Source organism: Numenius arquata, chromosome 11 (genome assembly GCF_964106895.1).
Source record: "Numenius arquata chromosome 11, bNumArq3.hap1.1, whole genome shotgun sequence".
NCBI classification, from domain to species: Eukaryota; Metazoa; Chordata; class Aves; order Charadriiformes; family Scolopacidae; genus Numenius; species Numenius arquata.
In genome coordinates, this window is record NC_133586.1 from 13,119,655 (window position 1) to 13,145,945 (window position 26,291).

Here is a 26,291-nt window from a genome sequence, read left to right on the forward strand (position 1 = left end):
TCATAAAGACACAGATGTTTAACGTCATACAATACACAATACATCGACTTATTATGGTCACTTGTTCACAAGATATAATCTAGTGAACAAGAATTTTCTTTCACTAGAATGCCTTAAAGTCACATTTTGTCCTGCATTCATGGGTTAAGGAAAGCATTTAAAAGAGTTTATAATTTTAGAGTCAGGTTAGTAGGCAGCAAAGTCTATTAATAGTGTTAATGAATTCCCATCTCAGCAAGAAAGGAACTAACTACTCTTTTATTTCAGATTATTATTAGCTTGGGCTTCTGGGAACCACTTTGGTCACAAAAAGAAATACCTATTTGCAAAAACATTTACAATTTAGAGTAAGATTGCATTTAACTGCATGTCTTTTTGGTTCTTGATCAATTTAAGTTTAGGAAAGAAACGAAGCAAGGGCAGATTCTGTTGACTTAAATTTATTTTATCATGTAATTTGAATAAAATCTAAAAATAAAATCTATAGTCCGTAATGACAGATGAAAAACAGGGCAAACAATTGCAATATCATGAATACCTACCTACCTAAAGGACAGTTTGATGCTGATTCAGCAACCTACATCCTCCAGTCTCTTCCAAAATCAAAATAACATCTATCATTTCCCTACCAGGCCTAGTCACGAAGTCTCCTATAAACTGTCCTGAATAAAGTGAAGGTACCACATCAATTCATCATGCTATTAGGTGACCAAATGTGGTAGCTCACATTCTCAGAATATAAGCAAGCACCATGTCACTCCACAGCTGAAAGTACACAAGCTCTCCAGTTATATTATCAACATACAGGCACATCCATGTCACGAAAACCTTCATTTCAGATACCTTATGAAAGAGGACTGCAAGGCTAGAGGATACTGGGAAGCAGGTCATGGGACAGATGAAACAGTAAGGTTTGCTTCAGCCAATGTGTCATCAGGTCACCACTCCTGAATTAAAAATATTTCAATACATACAATAGATCCCTGGATACTTACATGGTCATCTACCTGAAGGCAATGGGAGATTTATATAATTTAAAATACATCATGTATTTTACGCACTAAGACTCACAGTTTGTGACTTACAGGTCACACATTAAAGATATCTAAGAACATCTTTAATATTCTGTTACTGGCTATAGACTTATTCACTCTAGGCTTCCTTCATAATCAATAGAAATCTAGTTAAAAGTCAATGGAGTCTAGTAATTAATTTCATCCTGAAGTAAACATTTAGGGTAGATCAGACAAATCATTCCTTCAGTGCATCTATAAACACAAAAACTGACCTCATAGCCTCAGAGTTGTAAGATTTACCTGGATTGTGGAGACCTGGGTTAAAGACTTTTGAACAAGTAAGAAATAATATGGTTTAATCCCAGAGCCTGTACGTTAGTATCCTAACTGGAAAGCTACTGACTTGTCTGCCCTGTGGTCTACCATTTCCCTCTGCTTTTCATCAAAAGTTGCCCTGTGGATTTAAGAAACCTCTGAAATAACTTACATTCTTACTAAGAACCCAAGTTTGAAATAAACAGCACCTACCAATGGGATTTTTGAAACATAAAAAATTAATCAAGGTAGAGATGTGATGTTACAGGATATTTCTTGAGCCACAGGAAGGGAAGTTGATTTTAGCAGTCCCAGCGTTCTTATCAGTTGAAAAGAACACATATGCAAAGTTCAAGTATATTCTCACAGCTTTCATTTCACTGAACCAAAGCCATCTTAAAAAACCACAAACTGTATTTACTGAAATACAAAATACAACATCATATGCATTTACTTCTACTTTTCTAGTCCTTTGCCCAAAATAAACAATAGCACACACAAAAAAAAAAAAAAAACAAAAACAAACCCAAAACCACAAACAACACAGAAAAACCTGGCAGTGTTTAAACTTACTTTTGTTTTGAACAGAAGGGAATATAAATACATTAGCTCTAAAATTTTTGCCCAAAGTTGTGAGACCTAGGAGTATTGGATCTAATATCATTGGAACTCACTTTTCATCAAAATATGTAGCAATTTTTTAAGGCATTGCTAGCTTCAAATACAAAAATGACTGCTCTTCGTTCATATGCCCCCCTCAATGTATACTGAAAGGATGACAGTCTAGTATTATATTAGGACAAAATGTCAGAAAAGATTAAATAAGAACAAATAGAAAAAGAGAGTGATGAACCAGAAACCCAAAAGTACATTAATAGAATTCCATTACATTGTTTCAGAAAAAAAAAATTCCAACCATTTCTCCTACGTTTTCCAATGGTGTTTCGTCATCAAAATCCAGGACTTACAGGTGATATATTGTCATTTATCACCATGATATTTTATCCTGTCTAAGCATATAAGCTCTTCTTGGTAAATATCAGCCTTATTTTATGAGTTGCCTTGCACATGCATGGATACGTCAAAAATAATTAATATTTTTATTAATAAATTATTATGGCAATAAATAAGTAATGTTTCAAATGACCCACCAGCAAAGTATAGTTACTGAGTGATTAACTTATTTTAAATTCAGACTTTTTAATTCACTCCTTGTTCCAAGCTGCCACAATAGTACTAATGTAAAATTTATGTTAACTTTAACTGTCTCTCAAATTGCCTGGATTATGAAGTAATTTATGGAATTAAAAAAACAAAAAACAAAACCAACAAAAACTCCAAACAACATCCATACATGTATGTGATTAAATTGAAACTGAAATTTAAAAAAAATATATACCAAAAGTCAGTGGCTATATACATCTTAGATCAGACATTATCCACATAATGCTAGAAATCAAGCATTTTTTAATTAGAAGCAGGGGCATATCGCATGACACAAAAAAATGGGGGGGGGGGGGGGGAAGTACTGAAATGTTTAGATTATGATTATTACAATGCTTTGTCAAATAGGGTATTTGCTACATAATCCTGGTATGGCATTATTTTGATAGGCCCCCACTTACAGGTCACTTTTAATGCTCTATAATAGAATTAGAATGCTCAGAGGTCTTCTCTCTGAAAAGTAAAGAAGCGGAGAAGCAGGAGTTCATGTTAATGCCAGCAATGAGCCTGTAAAAACCAACGTACAGTTCTGTTTTGATGGATAATTCTCCTCTTGCTAAATACTGAGACAGCAACTTCTCTTAATATCAATATTCTTAGCACACATTGAGTGCTTTCACTTGCAAAATAGCATTCTCCTAGAATCAACCTGACTGTCTGGAGGTGGAAACACTGGACCAAACTGAATGTTACATCATGGAACAGGTGGAGGTTAGACTAAGGTAGAGCAAAGATGACTTTAAATGTAATCCAAATTGTGAAATCATTCTCTAGAAGGATTTGAGTCAAACCCAAGGTGGCTTGAGTTAGGATTTTGTGCAGCTGCTTAAATCTATACAGTGGCCCAGAATAGCTGAACCAGAATCGGATATATTATCCTCCCTCTCTTTCATCCTCAGCTTCACACAAAGCTGTATTGAGAAATACTGACTCATCTCCTAGTCTTCCTGGCACAGAGAGAAAGGTAGGGAGCTTTGGAGCTATGAACAATTTATCCTGAAATGTTTTGTGGATAAAAAGAGAAATGTGTCACATAAAAGCAGAATATACCATTAACACTCATTAAAACTATTGTGACCATAAATGAGTTCCTTTGTGAGGGAAAGCAACCTCACGGGAAGTAATGCCTTGGGAGGCAAAACTCACATATCTGCAAGAAAAAATCACTTAAGGGGAATGCCTGTCCAGTCAAAATGATCTGATAGGCTGTGCGGATGAAGTGACCCATGGGACAGTCATCACAGAATGTTTACTGTGCATTAAAACAACTAAGCTGTGTATTTGCAATATAGTTATGCATAATGATCAATATGTAAATCACAGACATTGTTTTCACAATCTCTCTGAATTTTCAGATCTTTATCTTTTAAAATCATGACAAAGACTAATGTCACAATCCAGCAGCAACACTAAGAATGAGAAATGTCGCTCAGTGAGACTTCTCCCATAGTGAAAGCCAAGCTTAAATGGAAGCCGCTGTTGGTTCGGCAGCTAAAACCATGTGGATTCCCCACCAAGTGACAGGCTGGTTAACAGTTAAGCAGTGCAAGGAAACGAGCACAGACAGCACAACAGAACTATGTAGCTGTATTATCAGGTAGCAAGCATAGAACATACCAAAAGAAATATTTCTTCACACAACATAAAATTGCACTGTGAAACATTGCATCTGTGCCACAGGTGTTGCAAAGGCTAAACTACAAATGCTTTAAAAAAGGTTTAGACAAATTCCTGAACGATAGGTATATCATTGGATATTTGATGTGATGGATAGGATATAACTTTTGACACTGAAGTTCTTAAACTATTGATTGGCACAAGTTGCAAGAATACAAAATGACCCTTTCCCCAAAGGATCTTTCTATACTTTTTCTGTAAAAATCTGCTGCTGGACTACATAGATCTTTCGTCTGACCTACTGAAGTTTTTCTCATCTTACCCATCTTCTGTGGGTAATACTAGAATTTCACTGGGAGTCTTTGATCTGCCTTAAGCAGATCATAACTTTCAAGTATAAGTGATGAGTGCACGTATGAAGTCACAAGGCATATGTGTGCTCATTGACAGAACAGAAGCAGCAGTTTTAGATTCCAATAAATAAACAATTTTTGATGAAATAATTTTCTGAACAATGCAATTGTTTTACTGAATTACTTACAGGCATGTTATGCCTAGACTGTTCTTACTTCTATATTTTGATTATTTTTTTTCTTAACAGTCAAATGATATTTTTATTGTGACTTGCTTAATCCTGTAGAAAAGTAGAAACAAATATCATAGGGGTCCAAAGAAAACTTACATGATCAAATTGGATAATATAAGAGTTAATCTGCTCCCAAATATGTCTAGACATAAAAAATGTTGTTGAATGACATTCAGAAATTAACTATAGACAAAGTCTGGCACATCGTTGTGAAACATGTTTGCTCATGTTATTGCTTAATAACAAAACTGTGTGACGACACAAAAGAGAATGCTGTCCTACACAACGAACTTGCTAGACATGGATCTAAGTGAATAACGCAGAGCTGCTTAAAAATTTGTACATTTTCTTTGGATGGGGACTGAGAAAAGATTAATTCAGTGTGAGACTGCAGATTCTTGCTGAGGAGTTTTCACAAACCGGGATGCAGAGCTATCATGAACCTGGCTGGCTCAGATCAACTTCATTAGCCAGGCAGGCTCACTTGCAAAAGTTAAGGAATATTCTCAACTCTCAAAGAGAGTAGTAAGAGTTGAGGGCGCACGAGTTTCCCACAAACTTTATTACATGCATTTAAAAATGAAAAACACTGGACATCTACCAAAATCTTATCTGGCAAAATATATTTGTATTTTCTGGCCAAGGAAGAACACTAGATTTTGTAGTGAATGTAAATATAATATAACACACTATATGCGCAATTCAAGTTAAAATGGAAATATACAATGAACTTTTTCGTATATCCTGGTAAAGCTTTTTTCTTTTTTTAAAAGTTTTATGTCTTCGGGTTTTTTTCTTCTTTATGTTTTTGTTAAAGATGTGAGTTCCTCCAGCAGTACTGGCTCCATACGAAGATTAAGAATTCAAATGTAATTTTTCAAACCATGAAGCTACGACACTGGTACTAGCTGCAGTGTAATCCTGGGAATGGCTAATGTGAAAGAAATCCAGAACCCTGAATTCGCAGACCTGGACTGAACAGACATATCTATTGCCCTACCGACTGACACCGGACAGAGCAGTCCCAAAAGAGACCATACTAGGGTACCACACTCTTTACCATACTGATTTGTTACACCTGAATTATGCAAATCAAAACATTAAATGAGAAATGCCATTTTTCTTAGAATGGCATCAATTTGACTATACAGGTTAATAAATGAGAAATACTATTTCTGCCTTCCTTTCATACCAGCATTAAATATTAACAAGAAAAGAGATTCTTCACTGAAACTCAGTTCAATGCTAAGAATCACACTCACATAAATCACACCAGGAAAACTTCTTCCAAACTTCTTCCTTATTAGCAACATTGAAGCATCTACACAAAAATATATGGCAATGATCTGCTAGTGAAATACTAGTCAAGTCTTTCCAATCTCTTTCATATACATCTCATCTAAGGGAAGACAAAGTGTCCTGGTTTAAGGTAAAACAGAACCAATTTTCTTCTCAGTAATTTCACTTTTCAGCTAAGCCTCTTCTAACTAAGCAAACTTGCTGAAATTAATGGCATATTTTTCAGACAGTGTTGGCTTCTAGCAGAGATAAGGCCTAATGTTTATAATTGATACCAAGGAATGGTATGCAGAGAGGCTCTTGCTTATACTTATTGCTATAATAACCAAGGTCAGCTCACTTTGTTATATGCCCCACTGCAGGGTCAGAAGTGGAAAAGCGTAGAGGGGTTGCACCTGCAGGGAGGAGTGGACAGGAGCAGTGAACCAAAACTCACCAATGGGGTATTCCATCCATCTGCATCACGCTCATTATAATAGTTGAGGAAGCAAAGGGTCAACCCTCTTTCTTCAATGGTCAACATCTAAGGAGGACTCCATCTTTCATCTGCCTTTGATCCTGATTCACGTGTTCAGCTCCCACCCCTTGCAGAGTCCAGTATGGGACTTTCCCAGTGCTGCCGGTGACATGATCGTCATCCTGGGAGCTCAACAGGCTGTATATATTATATATATTTCATTATTTTATTTTTTGATATTATTATCTTTTATTTTTGTTATTACTATTTCATTAGTTTAGTTTCCTTTCAACTCATAAGTCTCTCTCTCATCCTTCACTCCCTGAACGGAGAGGATGGGGAGAGTATCTGTTGTTGGTTTTATTAGCCAGCTCATCCCAAACCACTACACAAAAGGCCGAAATAAAATTCCATTTCTGACTGATACGTGTGGCTACCACGGCAGTACCATGTATAACAACCATTATTCACCTCTACTTTCTGAGCTGCATCCAGTTCCTTCAACGTGAATGTTCCTATACATTCAAAGACATGATTTAGAGTACAAAGGTTTTAGCCTCATGTAATCTTGTTAGGAAAAAAGTTTTCAGGTAGCCCTGTAAGTGAGCTTCCCGTTGTACACAGCTCTACTTGAGGACAGAAAGCAAAACAGAAACACATCTATTTTGCCAGGGAAACTATTGCACTTTATCATGTAGACACAGTGGAGTTAGTATAGCATTATGAAAAAAAGTGCAAAATGAATTCCCTACTTATTTTGCATTCTGAAAACCGGTAGCAAAATATTAGAATCTGGCAATGAAAGTTTAGTTCTTAATCAGAAGAACTTACTATTATTTCTATTACACAGGCGGTAACTAGGAATGCAGCTCGGGGGCAGAACAGCCTTTTATTTCAAATTACCACAAATACAGTATAAGAGGGGAACCTGTGTATCTTACATATATAGCCCTGGTCTCCATATCTGAACAATATTAATGTAAGATAAGCTGTCTGCATATAACATGCAGACATCACATATATGGTATTGCTTAACTGACTTCTCAAAATCTCTTGGCCTTAGCACTTCAAATGCACAGAACTGACATGAAATGAATCTTTCCATTTTTGGCAGGGGAAAGTATTGTGTAATTTTTGGACTTGCCAATGTACTTTTACTACAAACTTAACTGGGCAAAAGTTTCATGAGTTAACACTGCATAGCTATTTCCATAGCTGGTGTTTGATCTCAAACAAAGATAGTCTTTTATTGATAAAGCTTTTTAAAGTGTTTGTTGATTGCCTAGATCTGCCAGATATGACTACCTCATACAGGATCCTAATACAAAAGAATCACTAGGTAGCAATTAATCAGATACGTTAAATGTAAATGAAGTAAATCAGAAAAGATACAGCACTGATTAAGAACCTTTGAACAAAATATTTTTCTTAACCAATCTATTTTGAGCCAGTGGGCTGTGCTCCCAGGACCTTTAGGGCACAAGCATGGCACTAACCCCCAAAGCATCATCTGCAGCACCAACACCATCCAGATGCTAAAATAGCAGAAGCAGACTCAACAATGAATGTGACTAATAATATGGGAATTGCACTGAGCATACATATGCCCTTCCATAGTACCCACATGTAGACCTTGCACAAAACATGCATAATAGCTAAGCATCGCTCTTCAGCAGTAAACAGTCCTTACCCCAGGGCTCTGTTTAGTGTTTCCTTTCTCCAATATCAATAAACATTATAGAAACAGCATGCTAAACAAGAAGAGAGCTCTGTTTTTGCATGCTAAAACACCAGTTGAAAGCATAAATACATTTTGTTAAGAACATGTAGCCAAGGATTCCTTACATCCTTTATAGATTAGTATAGAAAAAAACGATGACATCGGTAGAGGAATGTAAAATCTGACCTTCAGCTGACAGTGATTGGCATTGACTGTAATTCTTCATGAGATTTCACATAATCAACATGCTGATGCATGTGGGGAGAGTACATAATCAGTTGCTCTTGATCGGAGACCACTTTGCATGAGAAAATAATCCAGCATTGGCATTCAAAAGTGTAAGGTCTGTGACAACTGTAACTGGAAACTAAAGTTATGGGGAAAATATTGAAGGGCAGTTGAAATTTATTTGAACAAAAATAATACAATCACACAAGTTTTATACACTTCAGACTGAGAAGGAATTATTGACTTAATCAGCTGGTTTGGTCTATGGATGTTAGTTGTTAATTCACTGATTAGATTTTTTTTACCTTTGACTTCTACTAACATCTCAGACAGATGCATACATATAACGTTGTCTCTTCCCGATTAACACTCTTTGTTTTATTCAGAAGTTACTGGGGACCCTACAAATATGATATAAGAGCTAAAGATAGACATCAGTTCCAGATGGTACAAGCCATACTGGGAAGCAGACCAGTACAGTTCCTTCTACATCAGCCATTTAAAAAAGTTGTCCCGGTTTGAAGTAAAACCGAACCAATTTTCTGTTCTGTAACTTTACATCCTAGCTAGGCCTCCTCTCACTCTCTGAAATTAACAGCATATTGTGGAGAAAACTGCTCGTTCTCAGAATGATAAGACCAATGTTTGTGCTCCATGCCAAGGAATGGTATGCAGGGATGCCCTTGCTTATACTTATTGCTATAACAACCAAGGTCAGCCAATTTCGTTATTTGCCCCCTTAGGGGGTCGGAAACGGAAAAAACGTAAAGAGGTCACATCAGTGGGGAGGAGTGGACAGGACAGGTGACCCAAACCTGACCAACTGGGGTATTCCATCCCATCTGCCCCATGCTCAGTATAAAGGCTGAGGGATCAAAGGGTCAGCCCCCTTCCTGCGATGGCCGACGTCCAGAGAGGACTCTGTCTGCTCATCTGCCTTTGATCCCGATCCGAGTGTTCCTGACTCCAGAGCTGGAATCCAGTTCCCATTCGTCGCTGAGTCCAGTCTGGGACTTCCCCAGTGCCTGCTGGTGACGTGACTGTCATCCTGGGAGCTTGATACGGTTTTGTATATATATTGTATCTATTTCATTATTTTCTTCTTTATTTTTATTTTAATATTAATTCTTCATTAAAGTAGTTTAGTTCATTCTAAACTTCTGAATCTCTTTATCTCTTTCTCCTCCTCTCTCCTCTTTTGGGGGGGAGAAGGGGGGGAAGGGCCATCTGTCGGTCTGGTTTTGGTAAATTCGGCCGAAACCACGACAAAGGTATATCCCAATTAAAAAGATATCTACTTACTAACCCTGTCTGAGAAGGATTTTACATCCTTGTAATGATATTATCAGTTATTCTGCATTACATGTGTATATTCTTCGCTATGATGCACATCACCAACAAAAGTTTTCTACATTACCAAAACACAGGTACTGCCTAACTGCACAATTGCACATGTAGCAAGTTAATAACTGACTTAGAACAGGTAATTTTCTGATATGCATGTGCACTTGTAATGACTGCACAGGCAAACACAGGTACATAAAGTACAATGAAACCTGGGCCTCATTAGAATATGGCAAACACTACGATTAAATAGAAGTTATAAGACGAAAGAATGAGAAGTGTCACCAAGGTGAGTCAATTCCTGCTACAAACAACGCCTTGTTGTGCCTTTTCTGCAAACTAACAAAGTTCCAGTGTTGATAGTTAAGGGGAAACAGAATTAAAAGGGGTTTTTTAGCAGTTTGCTCAGCAAAGGAAGAAAGCCTGTCATTCTTCCAGCTGTATAAACAAGCTTCCAACTTAGTAGCTCTCAGTTTTATGAAGACTACAGATGCTGTGCCACACACTTCAACACCCACAGGTGCAAGCTTAGGATCAGAAATATGAAAGCTTTACAATTATATACTAAAGTTTGTGACTGCATTGAATATAGAAGTCAGCTGAGCCCAAGGTTCAATACAAATTGTTGACAAACCCCACCTCAGAAGTTGTATAAATCAAAATAGCATTCCTCAGTAACAATATATTCTTTATGAAATGTTTGATATGAAAAAAGATTTAAGTGCCTTTCTCACCACAGCTGCAATGCATGTTGGGTTTTTAAAACAGTTAATCTAGTCATGAAAAAATGCGAAGAGTAGTCCTTTATCTAGCAGTTAAACCATAAAGGAAGACAACTGTAAATTCCAATTCAAATGGATTTTATCTTTATCTGGTCAACAAACAGAAGTTGTCAATCAATACTCTGTTGTGCTCTAAACAGCTTGAACCACTGTACATCTTATTCACAGCTCTGATCATACATGTGTGTTTGTGCATTTTAATACAACCCCACTGTCTAGTATAAAAGAAATATATCTTGCCTTACGTTAAAAGGACTCCTAACCAAATAATCATTCTCAAGGAATTTAAAAAAAAAAAAAAAGAAAAAAGTATGAATTTCAACAGGAATTTCTACTTTATTAGCTCTCAGTTTATACTTCAGTACAAACTTACAGAAAACCCTTTTCTAGCCCCGAGATTTAATACCTTCATATTCCCCAAGTGGAACTCCAGGAAGATGCCTGTAAAGGAGACTTCTCTTCAGTTGATTTGCAGATCAAATAGCGACAGTTCTTCTGGTCCTGGCTCTCCCTGTTTGGAGGAGGAGGCACATTTGTACCAGTCCCTAAACATGTATCCTGAGCTTATAGCTAAAATACAGACATACATACTTGAATATAACAGTTTGGATTTCTGTGCTGAATGTGTAAACAGAAGCAACTTAGAAAATACTGTGGAATTGTGCACATTTGCGAGCAAAAATAACATTCTTTCTTGGTTATAGACACACATGTGTATGTATATGAGGAAGAAGGTCATTTCAGCTGGCCCCTTTTTAAATTATTCATTGATGCACACACAGATTTTTAGTACTATAAAAGGTCACTCCTCTTCTGATTCTGCAACGCTTTCTTGTGGAGTAAAGAAGTGTCCCATGAATATGCAGACGCACACCCCTGTAACACTTCAGTCACTGTGCATTAATGTGTGCTCTCTGTATATTTCAAAGTCAAACAAATAATACCTGTCATGAACATGAATTTCTAATATCTTCTATATTTCATTTTAAATGAAATGTCAAAATGATGGAAAATATTTTCCAGAAAGTTTGCAAAGGCCAGTGTCTAGTAAAAAGCTGCAATATGTAATTCTGCACTGGTGCAAAACATCATTAAAGGAACATTTCCACAGGTTAAATCAGATTTTTAAAATCATTATTTTACTTACCTTTGTCAATTCTCGCACAGTGTAAACTAAGAACAGAAATCTGTTTGTAATCCTGATTTGTCATTCTCCGATTACAATAGCCAGTGAGATTTCCCTGCAGCTGAGAAAATGGATGCCACTATATTCTTTTTCCTTTGTTATGCAGTATCATGTTGACATAATATTTACAAAACACACTGAGCTGGAAGCCAAGTTTGGATGGATGGTGTTTGCAAAAGATTGATTTTCCTGGCTCTGTCACCTGGCATGCGTAAAAGTGCTTTTATACATTTATTCACCAACATTGGTTCAGCTTATTAAGTACCAAGGAAGTCTTAATCAGTTTATGTGGGTATTCCAGTCACTCATATTCAAAATACAAGCTGCCTTTTACATCAACAGGCCAGGCCCAGCAGCTCTCCTCAGCTCCTTGACTTGACATCTCTCTCCTGTCCTTGGCAATCCTCCCTTCCTCATAGCACTCAGGTTATATTTTTTGTAGTCACTCAAAAGCCTGCTTCTTTTGCTTTTCTTCCCTGTCACTGGCTAGCAGCTTCTGATGCTCAAGGAGGTCACAGTTTGGCTATACTATATGCCCAAGTCCATACTGAACATGCCAGAAACAGTTCTTACCCATTTCTCTCTCAGGCCACAGCAGTTCTGTTTTCCCATCCTTTACTTCTCTCTCCCCAAACTGTCCAGCCCCATCTCCCTACCAACAGGAACATCAGTGCTTAAATTCTCTCAACTCCACCCTGGACTTTTTATCTGTCACTTTCCACAAACCCGGATTACAGTCAGTCTACCTTCTGCTCGGAAGCAGAGCTTCTCAGGACACTCCCCTAGATGCACCATGATGAGAGACTGCAAACACACGACTCTTTCTGGCATATATGGAAGCGTTTAGCCTGAACAGCCACCAAAAAGGTAGACAGTGCTACAGCGCTTCTCGAATTCTCTTTAGAGTAATCCAACAGTTGGTAAGTAATAATACCTGCCTTTAACTTGTATGTGCAGCATGTTATTTCTCTTAGTCAGCCCTTCAAGGCCAAATACAGGCACAGTCTCTCCATTTTAAGTGGTAGAGTCTCTCCTCCCTCAAAGGAGCAGTTCCCGACTGAAAACACTGTATTTGAACTTCAGCAGGTACAATTTACAGCAACACCATTAATTTAAAGGATCTATGTTGATTTGTGCCTTCAAAGGTTGTTAACAAATGCTTAACTAATAAATGCTGCTGTACCTGATCAGAAGTAGCAAAATCATTCCTTTTTGAAAGAAATTTGGTAGAGTGAGTCAGATTTCCTTCTTTTTATATGTATTAATATTTTGCCTTAACTGCCAAAGCCTTCTGTATGCAACCCTTTCGATCTTCAAGCATTTTGGAAAGATTTGAGTCTCAAAGATCACTTCAACTAGAATTACAAGATCAGCTGTTGGATATTGCTCCTGTTTACAAGAGTGTAAACAGATATGTTGTTCTTGAGTACACTGTGAACCAGACAGCAATACAATTTCTTTAGTCATTGTTCTAAGCCTTTTGGCAGTCTGCAACTCGCCAAGATACTAACTCCCACTCATTTTTTCTTCATAGTTGTTCTGCAAATGCTTTTCTAACCATACATATGATTCCTTCCTAATCACAGTTTTAGTTTTTGCCTCCCTCAGTTTACCCGTCTCCAAAAGAGCCCTTCTTCCACCCAAGGAATGACATTTGACCTCTTCAGCTCATAGCATAACCACATAACATAGATTCCAGACAAGCCAAACTCTTATTCCTTATGTAAGGACTGTCAGTGATTCCCTTTTATTTCTCTTAAAGGTACTTAAATTGTGCTGCTTAGGAGGTGAGAGGAATAAATGTGTTTTCTTGGGGGCAATTGCTTTCTCCAGAATGCATTTTACCATTCACACCCATCAGTTTCCTCTTTCAGCTCACACACTGCGCGTTTGGTTTGTGTGCTGTACTGGTGAATCTTTGTTAACCCAATGAGTTCATCTTTCACTAGATTAGCTGTGTTCATGAGAGAATAAGTCATTAAGCCAAGTCACATAATTTTATCATTAGCTAAGGAATATGGGAGAGTGGGTTTTGGTGGTTTTTCATGGGGTGCAGTGTTGGGTTTTTAAATGTTGGCAGTGTCTCAATTTCTTTCAACATTAATATTTCAGACTTGTGATCCATCCAAACACAGTTCACACAGATGAAAAGATGAATCTTACCAAAAAGAGAAAGCATTGATTTTCAGGCAGCAAATGAATCTCTAATGTCCATACTACCTGCACTGTGATCTCTAGCAGATAAATTATTAATGCAAGTGTATGAACATCATTTTGTTGCGATTAGATTTCACTTAAATTTTAATTTAAAAAAAGTCACAGGGGATCGAAGCAGCAGTCACATAAGATAAGCGAGTCAGTCAAAGTTTTATTTTTCATGTTTGTGTGCTGGGATTATCTGGAATCTTATCATTCATGCAGCAAATTACCAAGAACTACATTAAAAATGTGTATAGCCATTTTCATTTTTGAAAGATTCAAGACTATAAATAATTAAACGGGTGAGACATCTGTTATTTATGAGCTGAAATGACAGTTTTAATTTAGTTCTTCGTTTAGCTGAGTCTGACGTATTGAGACTAAGTAAAAGAAAACATAGGAAATATTTTAAAATGACATCTCACAGAGCTTAGACCTTCCAAGGGTGCAAATCAAATACTGTTGGGGTTTTTTTTGTTTGTTTGTTTTGTTCTCCTTCAAGGCCCATCAGAAAACACTCTTCATTCATGACCTAGTATTACATGTCCATGTGGATTCTGATAACAAGGTAGAGCTACCACAGCGGCTTCACAAAATAAATCAGCCATGTTACTTCTTTGCAGACATGCTGAAGGGACAAATTGCTTATTTAGCACATGGATACCAATTAGTTGTGTTGCTCAAACCACAGCACTATTATGAAGCAGATTTCCCGTACTTTTCCCATTTTTTTTTCCCCTACAACTGTACTCCTGCACTTCTCTATCTAAAGTATTACACTGACCTTTTACAGCGAATGTGTGAAATTCATAGACTTTCTTTCTCCCAGGGCAACAGGAACTTGGTTTATTAACAGATAAAAGGGAACATATGCAACGATACCTATACCAATCCTGATGCAATTCATATTGTTGTGAATGGAAATATTTCCTGTAATAAAAAAAACGATTCCAAAAACTCTGTAACAAGGTTTCCATAGAGTTGGCTGAATCAGATAAAAATAAAAGGTGCCCATCTCCACCTTACCATGCAGAAACTTGTTCTTTGGTTTGGGGATGAGAGGTTAGCTTTTAGCTTTTTCTAAGACTATTGCTTCTCTCTCTCTCTCTTTTTTTTTTTTTTTTTCTTTTTTTAAAGAAAAAGTATGAACCATAAAACGATCCCTTAGGAACAGGCCTTTAAAGCTTCTTCCTTATCATTGGTTGTTGAAACACTTAACATCTCGTATGTCTGTTAGCTTTGGAAGAAAAGTGATTGGGCCCAGATTTACTATTCAAAGCACTTTTGCAGACTTTACTAAACACACAAAGTGACTAGAATGTAAAAACAATTTTTTTAAAATAAGAAGACATTTTTTTTGTGATCCCAGTTATTTGTATATACTCCAGCTTGAAAAAGCATATGGCCCTCAAAGCCCAAGGACCCAGAAGTCAGAACTCGTAATCTGAAGAAGAGAAATGCAATTATTTGTATAAATCTATCATTACAATTAATTTCAGATCAAGTTTACCTTGGAATTGACTGTCCCCATTCTCTATTTGAGAAAGCCAGATTCATAGCTTGAGGGTACCACAGGTTGAGGGGTGGGGACAGAATTCCTCTAAGACGGAAGCTTTCCCAATGAAGAGGAATGTCATAATTCTGAGGAGAATCAGGTCTGGACTCCCAAGTGATCGGCCTGGGATAGAACTGATTTTCAGAGGAGATGGCCATACACAGCTTTCACTGAAATCAATGGTAGTCATCATTGCTCTTCCTCTGAAAAACACTGCTGTGACAGAAAGGGTTCATGACACATGTTGAATCCAGTGATAAATGAAGGTGATGGAAAAAAGAACTGGAAAAAGGCCTAAGTCTATAGACACGAGCTTTGTAATAACAAGCTATATTTTATTAGATCAGTTATGAGAGGCAGACACAAAAGGAAAATATTCTAGCTGGTCTCAAAAAAGATTTTATCTATCCCTATGAATACTGCATTTCTTAAATCCTAGGCCATCACTGACAAAACAACATTACTACCACGTCTAGAATCTGCAGTATCTTTCTTTTGGTATCTTCTAGTTTCACAGAGAACCAACTATATATTCAGGATCTCAGAGTAGTATAACCCTCCCAATGTTTTACAATTATAATGGGGTTTTTTGGTGAAGCATGGAAGAATGCCACTGTCTCAGGTTTTTGTTTCTTCGCCTACTGCAACACAAGGAAAAAGGCATTTCAAAACCCTGTATGTTTTACATCTTTTCTCTTAAGCAAGAAAAGGCAACAAAGTAATACCAACATTTTGTTCCTGCAGAGCAAAGTGTCTTTCTCCGCGTCTTACCTCATTGGTCACTGCCCATTTATTTAGTAGGACAAAAATAGAAAGTATTGGGTTTTTTCCACATACACACAGGAAGAAAAACCCCACAGTGAAAATGAGGGGGGGGGGAAATTAAATCTATTATTTTTTCACTGGAAGATTAGCTTGTCAAAAAAAATTAAAAATCACAGGAACTTTTCATATAGTATGTAAACAATTACCTTTCTCCCCCCAATATACAGCTGTGGAGATACATATTAAAAGAGAATCTGGAAGAAGGCAGGAGTTGTTGAGGAGCATTCAGGCCAAAGACACCCTCTGTAGATGTCAAGAATACTGGAAGAAATTAGGGACATATGAGAGGACAAACACAGGTGAAAGCTAGAAAAGTAACAGGGTGTCAAGAGAAAAATTAAACAGTACCAATCACACAGATGAAATTAAAAGCTTGTAGATAAGCACTGCTGAGATGCCCACCCCATAAGTATAATCCTTTGTAGCCACAAAAATAAGTTTCCAAATTTGCAGTCTGATGTAAACTTGGTCATATACATCCTATAACTTTACAAAGGTGCATGAGATCATTTCAAATCCATCACTTTTTTTTTTTTTTTCCAGAGGAAACTAATATATGTCCTGAAAACAGCTAATAAAAGATAAAAACATGAGCAGGACTGCACAAAATAGATTGTTACGCAGTAGTATTTTAGAGCATCTGGAAATCAGATGTCAACTGAGTAGTTTTGAGTGAAGAGAGAAACACCTGCTCCAGTCCCAGCATGTGGGAGCTATTTCAGCAGTGAAGCTGTGGACTGACTGATCAACAGAAATATACTGCATCTGGAAAACATTTTGTCTTTAGCTTTACTTGAAATGCAGACTTATTTGAAGGTCATAGATCATTAAGGGATATTTTTAAATGTATTTATGAAGTACAATTCTATTTTTGTGAGTCAAATTTCACTAGGAAAGCTGTATAGAGCAGTTGTTACATACGAAACTACCAACAGCAGTGTGTCTCACAGCCCTAAAGAAAAAGAAGAAACACATGCAAGTGCCCTGCGCCAATAGAAGTAATTACTATTTATATGAGCTGAAGCTCAGAGTCTAGCAGTGAGAAGGTATTAGCTCTCTTTTAAACAAAAAGGAGGCCAACTCTATACACTTGTTTTCTGGCCATGGCTCAGTGCTTGTCTGTAACAGGCAGAGAAACATTTGACAGGATGATGGACACGTGGAGAAAGTTTTATTTGCCAGTCAACAATCCAGTGGCCTTCGGTACACTCAGGGCTGCAGCCCTGCTACCTCAAGACTCCCAGCTATGAATCTACACCTGGTTAATACCAACTGCTTTTGCACCTTGGCAGATTTCTTCAGCAAGTCCTGGGAAAAAGCACTGCTGGCACTGATTGAAGGACAGATAGGTAATATTTGCTGTCACTTAAAAGCCAAAGGACAGCAACTGATTAAAAGGAGTTTTGATACTGAGTCTAGGGCACTTTAACATAAGACCGTAGTCAAATTAGTAAAAACATTTTGCCATCACAGAAGATAGGGACTGACCGATGTAAAGCAAAGAGGCAGACAGGTGCTGAAACGGGGAAAGATCTGCTCTCTAAACAGGTTTAGCATTCAGTAGCTAAAGAAGGTGCTCTCAGCTTATTACTACACTACGCAAGGTGTATGTCATATGCTGCAGAGATTCATACAGGTTCCTTCCCTCATTTTACTACCATGCTATTCTTGCAGCAGAGGTTTTGGGCATTATAGAACACATTGCCAGATTTAAAGACAGGTATATTTTTATACAGGTATACGTTATAAATTAAAAACATTAAAATGTTCAAGATGAATGAAAGGTTTTAATATTTACTGCAAACCCACTTTCTCACAAACCCCTATAATTTAAAGAGCATTAATTTTAAAGCATGTAAGTGGAATACTCCACTACTATCAACACTGATCTCAGATTAAAATTGAAGGGAGAGCATGTTAAAAATCATAAAATCATAAATGCCTTCACTTGTACTCTTCCCAATGTACCACTGAAAGAGCTTAATACTAGTGTGATAGATCAGACCTTTGCAAAGCGGAAGGATTATGAATTCTGTAGCTATATTATGGCTAAAATAACTCCAACAAACTATGGAACACTTATTTTCTCCACCTTAGTGCTACAAAAAGAGACGATCAAAACTTGCTATTTCTGCTTCCCCACCAAAAGAAGTCAGAAGTGAAAAATTTCCCAAACTAGAGTAAATCTGGAAAATAAATGCCACTTCATAAATAAACTCAAAGTTTAATATGAAACGTATTTTTTCCTGCAAAATAGTTGTCTCAAAATTTTAGAATATTATGCAACACAAAGGTATTGAAGTTTGTGGAGTGCTCAGTTTTTCATCAAGTGTCAAAATATCAGATTTTGTCATTACAAATACAAATGTGAGACCTTGGTTTTAATTATAGGATGTTTCAGGGAGTGCTAAACTGTAGCTACCAATAAGAATTTTTTTTTAAAAATAAAATTAAAAAGTACACCAGCTTGTCTGTTTCTCTGTCAGTAAGCAGAACATAGTGTATCCCAGTACAGTATAATAACGTATATTTCTCCTGTGCCAATACTACTTAAATGTTAAGAAATCATGGAAGACATAAGGTGTATCACCTCATGTGCCAATATTACTGACTTAATAGGATACTATGAAAAAATAAAGTGACAAATATTTTTTAAAAAATACTGGAACAAAATTTAATTTTTAAATGAAAGTATTGAAAGGAGAGGGAATTAAGAGATGTTTCTTTGAAGCTGATGTGATTTCATGACAAAAAAAATACATTTAATTGGCAACAAAATACTGCTTTCAAATGAAATCCAAACATGAGTGCTTTTCTGAGTCCACTGATAAAGTATTCTCAAGAGTTAAAATTATAAGTAGATACAGTCTGTTGGATGAACAGCTGAATGCCTTTCTAATCCACCCATACAATAGAAAGAACAAACAATTTGCCATTCTACATCAATGCTTCTAAAATGTAGGAAAACCAAACTGATAGGATTTTAGGTTACTTCAGTTTTTAATTATTATTATAGGAAGAAAGAAAATCCAACTCTAAGCTTTGAAAGGATGAACAGGTCTCCATGTGCAAATCATGTTTCACCACAGCTGAAGTACATATGTAACTATTTTCAAGCTATTATGCGCAAAACAAAAGTAATGGAAAATTTGTATTCTCCTTCCATTTGCATAATAGCTGACTGCATTTAACCGAAACCTTCCTCAAAACTTTTGAGCTGAGACTAATGATGGCAGTTTTGAGACAGCAGAATTTTTCAAAATTGTAGTTGGTGGGGATAAAATAAGGGCTATAATGAAAGTGTGTTTGCAACATTAACTAGAGCATTTACTGATGCAGAAATACCAGAAATTATCAACATATATCTTTGCTCAGGTAGGCTGCAGATAAAAATTATATGGCAAAAAGGGAAATTCTTCACTGTATTTCCACAAGTACAAGGTATGTTATCCCAAAAGCTTAGCGTGAAAAAGTATTAACTCTGATTTCTACAAGCCACTTGCTTCAGTTCCCCAAAGCAGAGGAAAATGCTTGTAGATATACAACAAAAAGTCAAGGGCAAATCTTGAACAAACGGGCTCTATGTTAGCATTTCTCATGTGAGTTGTCCCAGTCGTTGTTTAGGCATGAAAAAAAGGTTTTGTTGATCACAGTAACAAGCAGTGATACTTCAGTACAGTGTACCAGAAACAAAAATTTCCATGTCATTGATCAATTTATACAGATATTTACAGTCATATCTGGGAAAAAAAAATAGATATTTGATGTAAAGATGACCTATCTGTGAAATAATTCAGTAGTCTCTAAGCTAAGGTAAAAAGTACTGAAATTTAAGAAATTGTAACATGTCCCAGTGCATAAATTTACTGTTTATAGGAGATAGAGGGATAGGTGCAGTAAAGGACATAAGCTCAGAAGCCAGATTTTGACTTAGTGCATAACCCTCTGGTAGCCTAAAAGCCTTCCTGTTTAACTTAGTGTTTTCTATGCCAATGTCAGGACATGTAAGACAACTAGACACTTGCCTCCTGCCTATAATCCTTCTGAAACACAGAAATAAAACATCCCTCTGACTTAAGAGGACACCAAATGAGCAAATTTTAAAAGTTAGGGTTCTGTTTCTATGAAGGCTTAATGACGTACTTTTTGAAAGAAGCATGACCTGAAGGTACATGTTATCTAGCTGTACATAATAGCACAGGCAAACTTAAATGTTGCATTCTTTGTTGGGTTCTCAGTCCCAAGAAAACAGATCATGAACTCTGCTGTCTGGTGTAAAATACAGAGACAACAGACAGAATAAAATCAGTAACTTCAACACAAGCCCAGTCCTAGCCAGCATGCCTCAGGGAATGATCTCAGAAAACATCAAAAATTGATCTCAGAAACATCAAAACTGGCACCAAAGGAAAACAGGTATTTTCCCCACTTTCTCTACAGCCAGCTCCTTACACTGATTCTGTTTGGTCTTAAATAGGTCTTCCTGACTTTGAATATCTAAAGCGTAAACAGGTGAATAAAAATACCCAGGCTTTCCTTAGGTATTTAAGAAAGAAAAACAACAGGAAAAAAACCCCCAAAAAACAGAAAAGCCAACACACCCACACACACCTCCCCAAAAAAAACCTCCCAACCATTTCATTGTCTACAAATAAACCACACACAGAAATATCTGTCATTGTCAAGCTCCTTCCCTCGGATTTCTTGCACTGAGAATCCAATTTAGAGGTATAATTCCATAGTGCAATGATGCTCATTCACCTATTAAGTTAATCAGTGGTATTTGTTCCCTCTGGATATGTTTTTGAAAAATGCTTTTAATCCAACCTTTCTTTTCAGGATGGTAGTCAAGACTGGAGGCAAAACAAAATTAACTCTGTACTGAGCTACCAAGTTGCATGACTCAGCGCTACAGATACTGAAAGTTCAGCTGTGAAAAGGCACAAAGTGCTCACAAAAATACCTGACAAGGCCTGCTTTTCTTACTTGCCAAGCTGAATCTGAGAAATTTCTTAATGGTCTCGTAGCAGCGAGGAACAGGCAGCTAAGGATATGTTTGTATGGGATGGACAGCCAGTCTTGAGCTGATACAAGCAGTACTTCTACATAGCATAGCGCAGTAACACTGCAAGAGAACATTAGTGCAGTACTGCTCTTAAGCTAACGGCTCCTGCTGAGCGCTGCAAGCTTGCATCACCTCCATAACTTCCCACGGAAAAAGGAACCTGCTTGACAGAGTTCTGGGATATCTATCTAGCTGAGTTAGAGTATAAAAAAGCCAGCCAAAATTGTTGGCCCCTGGCATAACAGGACATGGGAAAATACTGCACCACCCGGAATTTATATCCCAATACCTCCTGTACCTGTTGGCACACCTAGCCACTCAGGGCTTAGCTTGGTTCTTTAGATGTATGCTTAGAACACTGCACAGAAAACTGTAGCTGCAGTAGCCTACCATAGCTATATTGTGGGCACATTGACTATATGCAGCTGGCAGACTGGATTATGTCATTTAGGGGAAGAGCACCTACAATGTCAACCTGTAATTCTATCCAGACTGTAAACTCTTTAAAGCTAATCAGTGAGTTTTGCCTTGCATTTATACAAAATCCCACACAATGGATCCCTGATACTCATTTAAGCCTTGCAGTGCTACTGTAATAGGGACTAGTAATAACAGTTAAAGGCACATTAGCTTTAATTTTTTTTTTTAAATAAATGCTGTCTTGAGGATGTTTAACCTCTCCTGCATTTGATGAAAAAGGAAGAAAAAACCCAACCTAAGACTGTAGATCTCACATCTTGTAACTAACAAGGGAAGAGGAGTGAAAAGGATGTGTGTGCTATGACTCTTTAAAACACCAAAGTCCTAGATTTGATCTAGGTCATAAACCTGCCTAGGCAGATATGGGGATATACTGCACTCTGATAACTCCAAGGAGTAGCTTCCCACATTTAAAATCTTCCATTAATGTATCCCAACTGAGTTTCTGGAACAATATTCCCCTACACATCTGTGTGGCTGTGACATGTAAAAAGAAACAGCAAAGTGTTTCCACAGAGGCCAAACTCTGTGCTGCAGAGGTCAGCCTGCTCTAGTCCCAGGATTCGTGACCTTACACAGTTTCTGTGGTATGCAAGGCTGCGAATCATTACAGCTTAATAGAGCTCTAACAGAAGGACCAGCTCTTCTCTTTGCTCCATGCATCTCTGGAGAGACTGAACTGACATCCAAGAGAATGGTAATCAATACATACCTGACAAAAGTGATGTACATAAATTATAGATGAAGGAAATACATTCAAACAGCACAGTTACCCCTTCAGATGCACTAGAAATGCAGATCTTGTTATATGAAAATTGGTTTGTGGTATCTAATTGTACGGAGAACATTTTTCAGCAGTAGCAGGTCACATTACAAACTCTGACATAGGCAAAAGACCAGCTGCTTCAGAGAGACAATACCATCAGACTAAGAACTCAGTAAACTGCCAGGTATTTCCCACTTTCCCAAGGTCCAGCTCCCTTATGTTAACTGTAATTTACCTTAAGGTATTGATTGCCTTCAACAAAGGGTTTCTTGCTTAGCGATTCTGTCCCATTCATTGCCTGCTTCTTACTTCCACATTTCTGCTTTTTTGATCACTTTGATTGTCCTTCAGGCCAAGGAGCGCTGAAGGCACTACTAACAACACTATTTGTCTGTCAGCCATTCCTTTGCTCAAAGACCTGAGCTAAGCAAAGGCACACATTATCATTTTCATCTTGCTTACACCACATTTGCACCAGAATAATTCCTCCTGGAGCAGTTCCTCAGCCATGTCTCCTGTATTCACCAAAACTATACTGATTTACACTTGTTAAGCATCCAGCCTACGAACTCCACATAAACACACGAGAAGAATCAAGGCCACAGGAGACCTGTTCTTTCTGTGGTGCCAGTGAGAAATTATCTGAAGCACTGACATAACTAGTCCATGCATTTGTCATGAGCAAACTTTCCATTTTTCATCTTCTTTAGTCATCTCTCACACATTTTTCCCTTCACTTATCACTTGTTTCTCCTTTACTCTTTAACAGCTAACTAAGGAACATTAAAAAGAGCAATCCAATTCGATTCAGAAATATTTCCCCCCCAGCTGAACAAGGAGTGGGCACCCTCAAAAATAGGAAATTATAGAAGTTTATTCTGCAATAAGTACCAGGGAGTGAGTTATTACTCCAGAGACAATCCTACATAAATCACAATAGCTGGCTACTTCAAGGGTACATTAGATTAGCCTATCTTTGTCTTGTCATATGCTAAGTGTGGACAATTTCACATGGTAATTAGCACATTAGACAACTGATTAGATCTAATTTGCTCACTAGTCAAAAGTGTTAGGTCAGTGATGGAAACACTAAAAAACCTCCAGTTTCTCTTATGTTAAACGTATCCAAAATCTCTTTCCTTGTATCCCATATATAATATATTCACAGCTTCTGAGGCTAGTATGAAGAAACTGCAGAGACAGACTATGTGCAGAGGTAATCCAGCACAAGAAGAGAAAACTTGCAAGAGTAACTGATACAGAAAGTTTTGCACCAGCAAACACATTTTTATCACCGAGATCATGCCTAGCTTTTCTCCTCATTAACTTAATTCTTTTCTTCAGGAATACAACATGATAGCCTGTCACGGCTCTTACAGTCAAAATTACTTCGTTCATACTTTAATACCTCCCAGATTTTAATATCTATTCAGCTATATGCAAGAGTGAAATATCCCATTAAAATTTTGAGCAAGAAATTCTATTGAAAAACTTTCCCCTACTGTTAAATTGTTGTCTAGTTTGAATTTAAGCTAAGGAAAGATGCTCTGCTCACAGCAGCAACAAAAGCCCATGAGCCCATGACTCAGTTTGGTTCCAAGAGTGGCATGCTACACTATACAAGATGGCAAAAAGCAGCTAGAAATATGATCAACCCTCTCAACCCTGAGCACTCCCATAGCATAGAGGAAATCCCTGGCTAGCATAGAGCTAATTCTACAGCCAGCACATGTAATAATCTGGTAGATACTCAGAGCTCAGTTTCTGCAACAGTCAAGTGCCTGAGCGCAAGTGCAGAATTAGTGCAAGAAAATGGACTAATAAACTGGTTAAACAGTATGTCGCCTGCCTTGAGCCCTGTGCTGCTACCTAGCTGCAATCCAAGATAATTCAGGTACATTACTACAAGCTGCAGTCTCTGGGCAACCTGTTCCAGTGTCTCACCACCTTCATTGTACAGAACTTCTTCCTAATGTCTAATCTAAACCCACCCTGCTCTAGTTTAAAACCATTGCCCCTTGCTACATACCCTTGCAAACAGTCCCTTCCCAGATTTCTTGTAGGCCCCCTTCAGGTACTGGAGAGGGTATGCAGTCCTGCCTAGAATCACTCAGCACACAAGAGCAGAGGATGAGGTCTGATTAAAATAAAATGGACTTCACTAGGTCATTTAGCCCAGCACGACCTTACTGCTTTCATCCAGGCCACGCCCCTCCCCAGAGGGAGCATGGGAGTGTCTGTTCTAGCCAAGGTCAGTCCACATAATGCCTTCTCTTACACCCAACTACCAGCCTAGAGTGCTGGTGTGGCAGCCCCTTCTGTCCAGCCACATTGGCCACAGGAACCATTCACATTTCCCCATTCTGCAACACTCCCCTTCACTTTCCCACTGGGAGACCAGGAATGGGAGAGTAGTAAAGGGGAAAATTATTCCTGGGATTATTTCTAGAATTACTATATAATATGCATTTTTAAGAGGAGCTGTGGGTTCATTTCTTTGCTGTGAAATGCATGTATGTGAAATCAGTTACATAACAGTTATTCAAATCGAAGGGAAGGCACAAAGCATTAATGAAGCACATTGAAGTTCACTTGAATTGCAGTGATAGGATTGCATTGCCAATTGGCAGTCAGACAGTCTGGCAGTGTCAGACATCTTTGTGTCTCCTGATAAGAGAGAAAGCAAGGACTAAATGAAACCTCTCTGGAGCAGTATCTGATGTGACTGGTGGACATTTGGTTAAGTGTTCATTATGCCTTTTTAGCCAAGACTTCAAAATGCAAATGTCAGGTGCTGTAACTCACAGCAGATCAAGGTGGAAAGCGTAACTCTCCATGTATTAAATAGCCAAATAACCTAAGAATATTCTAGGTCAAACTATAATACAGATTTAGATATACAGATGAAGTACATGAAATGTGACATCACATAGAGAAGCTAACTAGAATAATACTGCCAGCATTTAATTGATCAACAGTCAGTATAACTCTAGGCAGAAATATCCGCAAATTGTATTATATTGTGTAAGAAATAAAAGGAGCAAAATCATTCATATAAAAGCAGACTCGTAAAATGAAAGCATAGCAACATTCCCAGCCACAACTGTAAATCTGAATACAGTAATGTATTAGTAATACTAGAGAAATTATCTAAATGATAATAATTGTAGTAACAGCAGTTATGACAATGGACTGGAAGTTCAGAAGAAATCAGGTAATGTTTGACAAAGAATATCAAAACCTTACTGTGACCTCAGTATTTTTCACTCCAAGAGCACGCTAGGGTAATAAAGTGACAATGACAATCACACCTTTACACACAACTAGCTCCTGTCATGCATGCCACCATATTCAGTATAAGCAGATTAAGCAGGATTTTATTCTAGGTTTAGTAAGCTGTGTTGTAATGGAAGAGAGGGAGAGAGAATGTGAGATCAAATGATGAGCTCAGCAAGCCCTGGCAGGAGTAACTGGGCTCAAATAAAAGCTTAGAGGTCAGAGAAGAAAAGAGAAGGAGCCAGAAAGACAGCCTATCTATCTTCTTTGAGTATTACCAAGGCATTCAGGCCACTTCTACTTTCAGGCAATGCCTACCAAATATTTAGGGCAGCACTAAGCATGCTAAAG